The sequence below is a fragment of the Galleria mellonella genome, unplaced genomic scaffold, assembly GCF_026898425.1.
Source record: "Galleria mellonella isolate WM207_F2 unplaced genomic scaffold, CSIRO_AGI_GalMel_v1 utg63, whole genome shotgun sequence".
NCBI classification, from domain to species: Eukaryota; Metazoa; Arthropoda; class Insecta; order Lepidoptera; family Pyralidae; genus Galleria; species Galleria mellonella.
The window spans coordinates 9,575,135-9,588,369 of record NW_026442130.1 but is presented as its reverse complement, the minus strand read 5'-3'; the positions used below and the strand labels follow the sequence as shown (position 1 = coordinate 9,588,369).

General features: G+C 30.6%; 1 protein-coding gene across 12 annotated transcripts in view; it reads left to right on the top strand.

Annotated features, from left to right (window-relative positions):
- The window catches only part of LOC113521965 (potassium/sodium hyperpolarization-activated cyclic nucleotide-gated channel 2), a 268,571-nt gene that overhangs the window by 232,899 nt on the left and 22,437 nt on the right, over window positions 1-13,235 (top strand). The window lies entirely within an intron of this gene.

Below are 13,235 nucleotides of genomic sequence, written 5' to 3'. Positions count from 1 at the left end.
GACTGAACTCCGAACTGATTTACAGCTGTTTACTTAAAAATTTCACCCACCATCGCCCCGACATAACTGCAATTTTATTCATCTTTCATTCTAATTTAGGGGAATATCACAAAAACATATATACTTAGTGGAAATTATGCCTTGCTTGGATATTGATGCTATCGTATTTCCTTTGCGTTCGTTTGTTTCGACTATGCATGTGTTTTGGAATAAAGAGTATCAATATTTGTCTCCAGAAGCGTAATACATAAATACGTAATACCTTTCTTCAGCAGAGTTCCATGGTTTCAATACATATTAAATGACAATAATAAAATTTTATTGGTACTGTTTTAATTATATACTAACAATGTAAATACAATTATTATTTATTGAAACGAAGGTAATTAAAATCTAAAATGATTAACACATTCAAAAGTCAACTTATAAAAATGCAATAAAAAGAAAAAAAATGTCGTGGTAATTTTTTCGACTGATACGAAATTTAAAAATCTATTTATTTAATTTATATCTATTATTTTCAACCTAATTAAAAACAAGTTATATTTAAATAAGTAATACCATTCATTTATATTATGTACTCGGATAATTTCAATAGTGAATTTAATCCTTACTAATATTGTGAATGTGAAAGTGAGTTTGTTTGTTTATTACATTTTAGGGTTTTAACGTCTTAACCAATCGCTATGAAATTTTCTATGCACGTACTATATGAAGAATGAGATGGAGAAGGACATAGGTTAGCCAACTTCAAAAAAGGAAAATTCAATCAGATCAATAGGTAGCATATAAAATAATATTTTATTTAAATTAGATTCAATTAGACTTAAATAGGTAATATGTTAATTGATAAGCAATCAATTTGTTTATCGCTTTTTGTGAGTTATTTTTTTTTTATTTTTGTTTAACCTGTTTTTACAGTTAATGGACATAACAAGGTCTCGCAAACGAAGTCGGGAAAAGCTCGTGATTGGATAAAAAATGTTATCTTGTTTAGAATTCTAAATGCGCTGTAAAAAGTTACGTGTACTGTCGCCATCCATCATACTTCATATACGTGTTTAAATGCCACCGATTTAGTTAATTTAAATTCAAAATTTAGTATACAGATGGCGTGTACAAGCACTGAATGGTACGTGGTACCAAAATCTATAATATCTTCATTGCCCAACCACATCGTTGTCAGAATAGATATAGTGATATCTAATAATAGAACCATTCTACAAAAAGTAACTTTTATGGTCATGATCAGAATAAATAAACATCAATTGTCCCATACTTAACATGCCAAATAGATATTGAGAACTTTATTGTCAGAGAATTCCCCTATTAAGTCATCGTACGAATGATGTAAGTTATTTTAAATACACTTCCAAGTATGTGAGGTTATGGTATAACCTTATCTAATGCTTTAAAAATATTAAAACTATAAATAAATTTATAAATATCATGCCATTGCTCAAACTAGTTTCATGAAGCTTGACATTCATTATACCTATAAAAAAAATTTAATAAATTATGACCAAAGATTGTCCTCTGCAGCTTCATATAGTTTTATTCTGAGTTTTCATTATATTACGCTTTGATCCCTCAGTTGCTTCTTAAAATGTAGCATGATATCTTAGGATAAAAATGGAGTGATAATAAATTGCATCCTTACTCCTCCACAACGGAGATAAAATAAAAAAAAAACTATTAATATATGTACCCTTTTTCCTGTGAATTACAAACGGGGTATATTTTAAAACCGGCGTAAGTCGAGAAGATGAAAACCTGACTTAATATAATATAATTAATACTTTACATACATACAAACAATTATATTGACGAATAACATGTACTCATGAATACATATTTTTGTATTGTACGGGAATCGAAACCACGATTATCGGTAGACGAGGTAGTGCATTAAACCGCTATATCACCAAAAATATAAAAAAAATATTATAAGCTTAGATTAAATAAATAGAGTGTCTCCATACATATGTTTCGAGAAAAGCGAGTCAACTTTTTCATACAATTTTGTGTGATAAATAATTATGAGTGTTTCCTTTACAACTTCTATATTTATTTTGTTTTATAATTTTTTCATCTTTTTAATTCGTAAAAACTCATTTTTTTATTAAATAATTAAATATAGATACGTCAAGATACATTATATGCACAAATATATAGAACACTGATATAAAAACGAGTCAGCTAATTTGACAATTAGCTGACAAAAAATTGACCCGTGTTTGAGACTCGATGCTCTATCTTTATAATCTAAGATTAAAACCTATATACTATGTAATATTTAAAGATAAAATGTGGAATATGAAATAAACCAATGGTTAATAATATAATCCAATACATTTAGATTAAGCTTCATAACGAAATTCGGTGCCTATCACAACAATGCTCTCCACTCATTCGTATAATCCTCTTATTATGTATTATAGAGTTAGTATTCCATGTTCCGATGAACGCACGTATTCATGTATTTGTTTTATTTGTAAATTATTTTGAATAAATTTTACTTATTATCATTCCATTTCCATAGCCAATTTTCCATATGAGACTCTATGACGATACCAATCAGAATCCTCTGTAAAGAAAACGAATTAGATTTCTTGGAAAGGGATTGTTAATAATGGAATCTAGGCTCACATTGTTATCAATATATCTTTTTAGGCTCACCTCCAAGTGGAACATTTCCTGGAAATTGTCGTGGTTATTTATCATTGAATCCCTCACAATAGGTCGTCTAACCTAATTTCATCTTCACCTAGGTAACACCGAGTAATTGCCAACTCACTTCACTCCGCTGGATGTATCAACTCACTTTTTCAAAATGATTTGGCTCACAGCACTGTATCGGAAATTGTTGGAAAAAAGCGAAATGGGCTTTAAGTTTGGAGGTATATAAATGCAGTAAATTATAGAGCAAGGAAAAGCTTTTTTTTTTGTTGTCCATTTTGTAGCACATAAACAAATATACAGTATAGCGGTACAAGTTATTCTGAGTGTATAGCATAATTTTGAATTAACTCAATAATCCAGCGAAGGGGGTTGCGTTTAGGTTACTGAGTTGACGTAATAATTATCATTGAGTTACTCATTTCTAATCACTCGTATTCCACCTAGAGTATAATAATAGCACAGGCGGAGTTACTATTCTATTGCATCTCAAAAAAGTAATTACAGCTAAAAGCTTTTTTTTTTTATACAACTTAAAATGGCAAACAAACTGACGGTCCACCTGATGGAAAGTGGTAACCGTCGCCTATAGATATGTACATAACAGAATATACTGTTTCGCACCCCCCATGCGTTGAACTTTCATTTGAAGAGCTATATCATCTCATATTCCACATATCTATGTAGGCAAGTATACCCGATACAGTTTCAGTTTTATACCTAAAAACCTAAATAAAAAGATAAAATATCTATTATTTTATCTCTTTATTTAGGTTTTTTATAGTAAAATGAATGCAATTGTTTCGAGACGTTTTTAATCTTCTGTTGACAATATTGCAGGCTTTATAGGAAGATTAAAAGCGTCCTTACACAATTGAAAACACTGCATATATTTTGACAGACATAACAATAAAGTTCATTACATCGGTATGACATGGTACGATTTTATCGTCACGATATCGATAAATCGTTAAATAATATACATATAAATGTTAATGATTTTTTAATTAGAATTATTTTGTTTAATAAATAACAAATAAAACAGTAAATACCAATGATATGGACTTCCACAAGATAACACCTAATACAGTAAAACATATAAATGTATGACAATACATTTAAATTTCGTCGTCGAACCGTCGTCGTCATACCGTGTACGTCCTCGTGGACGCAGCGATATCGTTATCGTCGCAAATAATTAAAAGCATTTTCCGATGATATTTATATCATGACGATAAATTGCGCTGTGTCGTGCTATATATAATACGATAAATTATAAAAATGTCAAATAATATGACGCGTTTAACGACTTCTCATTTACTAAAATCCATCAAGTCATTCAGTAGGTACGTATATGCTTACGCTACAATCCGTACATGTATTTACATGGATCGACGCTTATGTTAATAAAAAAAATATCAAATATACGTACAGGTATATACTTTTATGTATAATATGACAACGTATACTCGAAAAATATTACCCTTATTTTAGGTGTAGGCTGATTAATGAAATGCTTTAAATGTAAGTAATACAATTTACTTAATTTTCAACCGACTTAAAAAGAAGGAGGCTCTTAACTCGGTTATATGTTTTTTATTTTTATTTATTATGTTATTATTACCTCATTACTCCGTCAGTTGACCGTGTAGTCCCAGCATAGAATAGGCCACTCCTCGTTTTCCCGTGTCGCAAGAGCCGACTAAGGGAGGGCGAGGGATGGGCAACAACATCTCTCTTAAAACATCTCTAAAGCCTGACTGCGGTTGCCAGATCGCCTACCAAGCATAGCAACTATTAGCAAAACCCCCAAGGAGGAGACTTATGTTCAGCAGTGGACAGTTAAAGGCTGATATGCTGATGATGACGAACTCCGTCAGTAGGCAATCGATTTGAAAAATTCATTTTTTATCTGAAAGAGTACTTGCAGACTGGTCCCACAGAAAGTTTATCAAAATGGGTTAAGCACTTTAATTTTAAATCAAAACAACTGATGTCACAATTGAAGTCTGTTTTGTGACACACAATTTAATTATACAATTTACAATATTGTGGCTTTGAAACTGAATGGCAATATTAATATTATGAACGTTCTTGTAAAAATTGCACAATGATAGATATTGTAAATTGATATTCACAACAATCAGACATAGATAAAGAAATTGCTAATTAATTAATCATGTTATTTAAGATAACAAAAACTATAAATCTCTAACAATCGTTTCGATAGATAATCTTTTCTTGTCACTCCTCTCACCTTAGCAAAAAGTAGATCCATTTATTTTTCCAGTCTCCGATAAATGATTATTGATTATATGTGGGTATCCAGAATGAATTACGAAAGATTTTATATCTATTGAGACTGATGAGGTACCTACAAGTTATCCTCAAGATAATTAAGTTGGTACTAATTCAATCTGAGTTAGTCTCGTGTTTGCGACTTGTATCGCTTTAAATTTTGCTAATCCTTTAAACAAAGTTTTGAATTGCAGGCATAGATAGGGATGTCAATATTTAAATTTTCCGGCGACAGGTAGCCTCCAAGGTATTGGTGACCTTACGCTACTACCTTCATGTTTCATTCAGAATATTCACAAGAGAAACACTTTTATAATACCTTTCAGAATTTTGTCGAGAAAATCAGTTGCATTTGATTTTAAGACATAATTCTAAAAAAAGTTAGTACGACTTATCTATAAATGGTAGATACTCGTAAAATATATTACTAGTTCTTTAAAACTTATATAATATAAACCAACATCAAAAAGAAGGTTTTTTAATTCGGTTTTTTTTATGTTCATTACCTCACAACTCCGTCATTTTAAACCGATTTTATATTTTTTTTTTTATCTAAAAGGTTTTTAATTCAAAATAACTGGTTTTGCCATTATTGAAGTCGGTTTTTTGTGTGTGTTAAACTATTTATAGTATACATATATATATATACGTATATACACACACACACACACACACATATATATATATATATATATATATATATATATATATATATATATATATATATATATATATATATATATATATATATATATATATATATATATTATCAATAGGCTCTCGTACTAATTACATTATGACTGAAATCACTACTTTTATATAATAAATTTTAAGTTAGTTATTAATTTCTTTTTGTGTACATATTGTTAACCTTAGTAATCGGCAACAACAAACTGTAAAGGGATTCATTCCAAGATTTCATTTCTAGATTGTAATTAATTATATCTATTCATAATTAGGTCAATTCTAAATCAGTAATGTTAGTAATGAACTATATTTATATCACACATATATAATGCAAATATACTTTAGTCAGCCAAGAACTATTCATAATATATGTTACATGTAAGATTTATTATGTATCAAGAGTCAACGTTCGCGCATTCAAGAGGAATAAAGAAGTATTGTAAATATACGTCACAACATGCTAGCTGCTGACTTTGCCCACAAAATACTTGTTATTTCTTATCTAGAACATAAAACATCGGAACGTGGATATGTTCACGATAACACAAATACGAATAAATCTGTAGATTTATACGTGCCAAGTATACAATATAATATAAGCCAATTATATTGACTCTATTTACAATTTATTAATTCTTCAATTATAATAAAAATCGCCGTGTAGTCTTGGCATAGAATGTGAGTGTCGTAAGAGGCAACTAAGGGAAATTGATAGTCGAGGAATGGGCAGCAGCATCCCTCCTATAATATCACTAAAATTTAACTGCAGTTTTCAACCGGCTTACCACGTGACAGCTACTAGCAAAGCTCCCCTTATGGGGATGGCCTATACACAGCCGTGGACAATTAACGGCTGATATAATAATAAAAAATAAAAACTGAATTTATAGTTTCTTTAAATAGAACTTACTTGTGATAAAAAAATAATCAAACGAATAATTTACCCGATCATAAAACAATCTGCTAATATCCAATATATAATATACAAATCAAATACCTATTAATTAATTTCATGTTTCGCTTTGTTACCAATTACATTTAGAGCATGTTTCTGTGACAATTTAATCAAAACTTGGTTACCTTTTAATTAAGTTCTATTAAAACACACTATACTTGAGTATGCTCGACTAGTTACTGAACCGTCCGGAACCCTTATTAATGAACAGCCAAATTGCAAGTTGTTTTATGGCCGACTTGCAACTAAGCCAGTCATGCATAAGGGTCCCGGAGGGTCCCGAACTAGTTTCGACATTCTTGAATATTATACGTAAATAAATCCATTATTACAATTAAAACATAATTAATCCTACATACGAAACGTATAACATATATATATATATATATATATATATATATATATATATATATATAAATTATTTTGAAGAATCATGTACGTAAGTACTTACAAACTTTTGCTTGCAGAGGGAAACTTTGGACAAAATCGTCTATTTCATTCGTGTTTCTACCACCGAGCAGATGTGTTTGCATGACACGTAATAATAAATCTTAGTCCACCGGAATGGGACCATGAGCGTCATAAAATATTTATTCTACAATGGCTCAGTACGTAGTACGTTATACTACGTGTATGATAATGGCCATAAGTACTGTCCATCTCCACAGACAACAGTTATTACTTTCTATTAATGATCTGTCAACTTGTTTACTATTTAAAGTGGCAAAAACAAACAATTAAAGAGTTTATCATTGATTTATATGTTGATTTATTTGTAGTGGACCAACCCTACATATAAATCAAGAGACTTTATAGTACCCAAATAAAACATCGTGTCTCGGCATCTCCTGAAGAGGTTTTATTCCATGAGACAAACGAGAAAGATAAAGCAAATATGTACTGCTAGTGGATGTATTTAATTAAAACTTTCCTTGTGTCCCCCATTAAGAGAGAAGTCGGACGATGAACAATATGCCCGTGTGAGCGCTTGCTACATTTGTTACAGCTCTTTTACGACAGAATACGGTTTTATGCTCATATTTGTTGGTCATTATCATTAGAAGTTATACGTTCTGAGATCTACAGAGAATTAATGTAGTGGACATTTCAAGAAATAGATTATGCTCCGCAAAAAACGGCGACTTTAGTGATAAAATTAATATTTAATTATAATCTCACTATTCGTATTTAAAAACTGCTCGTATAATATATAATAGATTTAAAAATTATTATAAAAGATAAAGGTAGCCATTAGGTAGCCACAAAACAAGCATGAGTTTGTTTTGCAAAAAGAAACAGCTGTATCGATTCTAATTAATTGCTTGCAAAGATTTAAGCATTATATACAGAAAGTCATTAAGATCGGTTTTCCTTGCCATTATAGGCATTGGACATATTGCATTACCTACGTCAAAAAAAATACAAGTTAATTAAGCACCTCTGATGATGAACCTCGCCAGAAACAATTTACCAAAGATGTGCCAAGTTATTCCATGACAAAATTACATAACTTATTTGTAGAACATTTCCTAAGTTACTTTGGTACCTCCAATTTTTCTCAGATGACACAGCGAAAGTGCCCAATCATCATCTTCAGATAATGACTAGGCATTTTTTGTAAAAGTTCAATGAACTTTCTTTTAAGATTTTCGCGAAATACAGTTTGTTCTGAGATGTCACTGCCACGTAACTTTCCTAGCGGCCTTAAACGATAAAGATTTTTATCTTTTTTTTTTTTTTTTGAGAAACTCAAAAGATACGGCCATGTAGAGATTCAGCTTCAATTTTAATTCATCTTTTTCCCCATAGTTTAAGTTACCTACTTATAACTCGCTAAAAACGAACTCATTAAAAATATGAGCAGGTACTTGTGACTGACAATATTGTAGACATACAACAACTAGGTATTTCCACAATATTGTACAGTTTTTTAGAGAAAAAATAATGAATGCATGAGCTGAACAGGGTTACCATTGAAATCCGTAGTTATTTCGTTGAATATTTTAGTGTCGAAAGAAAGGATGCCAAAAGAGATATACGAAATTTAAAAGATTAGCCTGTTCTAAACGAATAAACTGTTAACTGTTACTTCTATGACAGAAGTTAAGAGGCATAGAAGTTGACGTATCCGCATGACTATTATAAAATGCATAAAATAAAGTAGTCCAAAGAGATTTTTGGTACTCGGTTCTCCCTTGTCACCCAGCACGTAACTTGGTATGAAGTAGGTGTATATTACTCGCGACTTCGTCTTTGTGATCGGTATAAAAGCAAACTATGTCATTTATTATTTCAATATTTCGTGTATGCCAATTTTCATGACGATTGGTCAACTATTAAAGCGATATAGTGATGGTAACAGTGATGATTATCTACCAACCGATCGACCGTCTTTAATCATTGCGACCACTTCCACTAATAAATTACTACTACTGTAGTAAGATATATTTATATTTGAAATTAAATAACATATAGGAATTGTTTCGTTGTTATTCGAACGCACTAAAATGGCTGAACGTATTTGAATAAAGTAATAATATATAATAAGTAAAAAACTATGTCATATAAAGAGACCAGATGGCAACCCTAGGCTGTGAGGAAAATCGATATTACGAGTCCCATGCAATATTGAATATGAAAGTTGGAGGAAGGTAAATCGGGCCGGCGTAAATTGTTTACGTTGTTTACGTGCCGAGTTAGGAAGAATTGCCTACACCTGGAGCTCTAAGTTTAATTCTTTAAACATTACAACTTGCATGTAACATATAAATTATATATCACTAGAAAACATAGCGCCATCAAGACGCAAAGTGAACAAAGCTTAAGCAATAAAGGTACAAAAAACGCTTAAATACCTTTTTGTGAATATTAGCAAAAAAAGTGCTTATTGTGCATATAAACCAAGAAGATATATAAATGACAGTAAAATCCCTATCCATTGCGTAGTTTAAAAGATATAAGCGAAGACATATTTAAAAAATTTAGTTAGAGAGACAGATATACGAACAGTGACATAGTATTTGAAGTTTATACATAGAAAACATCCCGACTAATACAAACTGATATTCTTATAAATACAAATTGTATTATTCGGGATCGAACCTGCAACCATCATATGCCTATATTAGATATTTAACACTAATGATAGGTACTCTTTATCGACAATAAATTGCAAAGATTTTTGTAATTTATAATTTGCGATACAAGACACATAATTTACAAACATTACCTAATAAGGATCTCTTATTTGTTTATTATTTATTTAACTCGTTATTACATCAAGAACATAAAAATATACAATGACAATTAGATGATTCAAGTAAAATACAGTGGCATAAAATACAGATCAAAAACTATACATAAAGGTACAAAAAGCGGTTTTATCGGAATAGGTCAATTTCTTACAGACAACCTTTGATTAAAGGAGACCAGATAGAAGTGTTTTTTTAGTATGATATTGGAATGATAACTCGCCTGCGCTAACAATATACGCTGGCAGGACACCAATGACAGATGGTAGGTGGGAATGAAAAAGCAGGTCAGCCGTCGTGATGAATACACCTAGAATTCAACACGATAGTTTCCAGGGGGGACCACGTCGAGGTCGTCCTGACAGGGTATATAGTTGGCAATGGGACTCGTGGTCCGTGTTACTAACAATTCTTTCCGCCCCGCTAGAAGTGGATAGGTGGCGCAAGAGTGAATTAATAGTTTTTACGTGTATAAAAAAAAAGTGTATAAAATACAAAAACCTATATTACACAAAAATAAAAAATAAATGTGTAAATCAACTCTTAATTTAATACGACTTTCACAGCGTTTGTCATACACTCAAATGTAAAGTACCTTGCTTGCTGAACAAAGGTCTAGCAAAAGAGGCAGAGTGGGGGATGGAGGGGAACTGGAGAACGCCCGTCGAACACGTACCAATGCCGTAGCTCCTAACTCAAGAGGCCTCCACTTAGAGTCCCCTCGAATGACACACGGCGGCGCGGACGCTACCTTAGTAGTCTAGGTATCGTAACAACTACCTAGAAAATACAATAGCAATATTACCTATGACAAATTTTTGTATTATTTTAATGTTCTTTTATTATGTAGATAAAATATATAATAAATATATAGATTTATATACCTTATGAACGCCTATAACACCAAAGATGTCATGTACACGTTACCGACCCTTAAGAAATCACATTACGCTCTTTTTACAATCTGAATATCTGTAAAACGAAATTCATCTGAAATCGTACCATATATAACTGTTTAAGGTAGGTTAGGGTAAAAATAAATAATATCTAGTTTCAAGTATAATACAATAATTTCCTTTTATATATATATATATATATATATATATATATATATATATATATATATATATATATATAAAAGGAAATTATTGAAAGAACCCCTTATATTCGTAATATATATGGTTTAAGGCAATTAAGTATCTGCCAAAACTACTTTTACACGCCTATTTATTGATATTCATGGTTCTATAACGCGAACTATTTTCAAGAACCGACAAAATTAATAAACTTTAACGGAACCTCCATAACCTGACTAACTAGTATAATTTTACATTGTATTTTACAACCTATACACGATATTAAAACAATTTCTAGGCAACTATGCTATTTTTGTGCAATTTGAAATAAAAGCAAACAAACAACCCACCCGATAAAAAGTAGTGACGGTCGCCATGAGCATCACAGTATATACTGTGACTCCCATTTAAATATATTTAAGAAAAATGAACCTTAGAAACTTACTTGGATTATTCATTAGCTCTCTAAAATTTACTTTTCAATTATTAAACACTGAAGTTCAAAATCATATAAATAGAAATATTTCTAACTCAATTTAGTTTATAAAAACTATCAATGAATAACAATTCACGTTTTTATATTTAATGTAAAAAGGAAATAAAATGTAATATTACACAGAGGTTAACAATTCGAAGTTTCGACATAGAACTTGGCCAAAGGTCGTTAATAATATGAAAGTAGTTTCCGAGGATGGATGTCGCGGACCCAAGCGAGAACATCTTACTAAAGTTTTTGCATTTAAGCAGGTGTACAGAATAGATGAAAGATCAATTGCAACTTTAGATGTTGATCTCTATACCTATTTATTTGCAGTTGTAATTTCATATTCTATTTTGATATCTTTGTTAAATCAAAAACAAGATAAGCTAAGATTTAATTATAAAATTTCAGCACATTTACTGTATAATATCCCATAATATATAACTAAAGTCATATTTTAGATTTTAAGAGATTTTGCCTTACTCTGCGTATTCTACCGTTGTACAACCGTTGTGCTCAGAGAAATTGTTCAATATGATGCCCGCCAAAAAAAAGATGACAGGTAACGCAGGAAATATAAAATTCCGTAGTTGTAATGAGACAAGAAATTAATGTAAAAGATTAAAGTTGATATATTAAACATAATTCTAAAAATCTTAAAATTATATTGATATATAGCGAAAAATATGAGACACGCATTTCATTATAAATAAATAAATAAATTATGGGATACAGATAAACACTAATCTGATTGATTTCGGCATGTACCTTGAATTCGACTTGAAATGCTACCTCTGTTCAACTTGTGTAAACTTTCAACTGTGTTTTCGACATGAAGCCTTTAAAAGCCAATATCCCCGAAATATGGAAGGAAGCATTTTATAAAGTACTTTCTAGGGACTCCAACTTTTCTAAAGATTCGAAACAAAAAATTTAAATTAGATACAAATCGCCCTAGATCAAAATCATTTGACTGTGCTTAACACCAACTTAAATTAAAGTTCACAGTGCATTCTAAATGCAAAATTGCAAAATGTTTGTGATTATCTCACTGAAGATTGCAGTACTGAACATAATATAAAATTTCTGAAATAGCGTTTTATAAATAAATCCAATATTATCTCTGCTCTCTTAAAAGTATTTGTTCTATTTTCGTTATTATAAACATTTTCGCCGCGTCTGTTTTAATATTTCAACGTTTCAAATAATATTCGACTAATATTACAATTTAAAGTGTTACAAGAACACTTGCGGATCCTTTACTTTATAACGATAGATGTTAGTAGGACAACATAACCGAACACTCATATAAAGAGATTTATGAATTAATTACACATGGCTTGTAAGTAATGCGTATCTACGATATGAAGGCATCACAAATGTCAACACTATCTATTCCTTTGCTTACAATACTTTCTTATTATTCAAGGACGAAGTTGGGTTGCAAGTCGCAAATACAGTCTGAATAAAATAGTGGGAGCAGACTAAATTATCTAAAAGGGAACAAGGTCAACGCAAATTTGTAATTTCGGTGAAGTTTTGCTACGATACGTCTGAGGAACTCGTTCCGATATCGTAATATTAAATAAATAAAAATATATTGTTTCAAATAGAGAAATCCATGTTATGTCAATGTTATTTTTCTCACAATATTTATAAACCATTACTACTTTTAACAATATGAATACTTAACACTTAATCTCTTTAGAAAAATCATCCCGTTGATACTTTATAATCTAAAGATGAATCAGGCTTCGTTATTTATTTGTTGATGTCTATATCTGAAATTACTAAGCTGTTTTTATTTA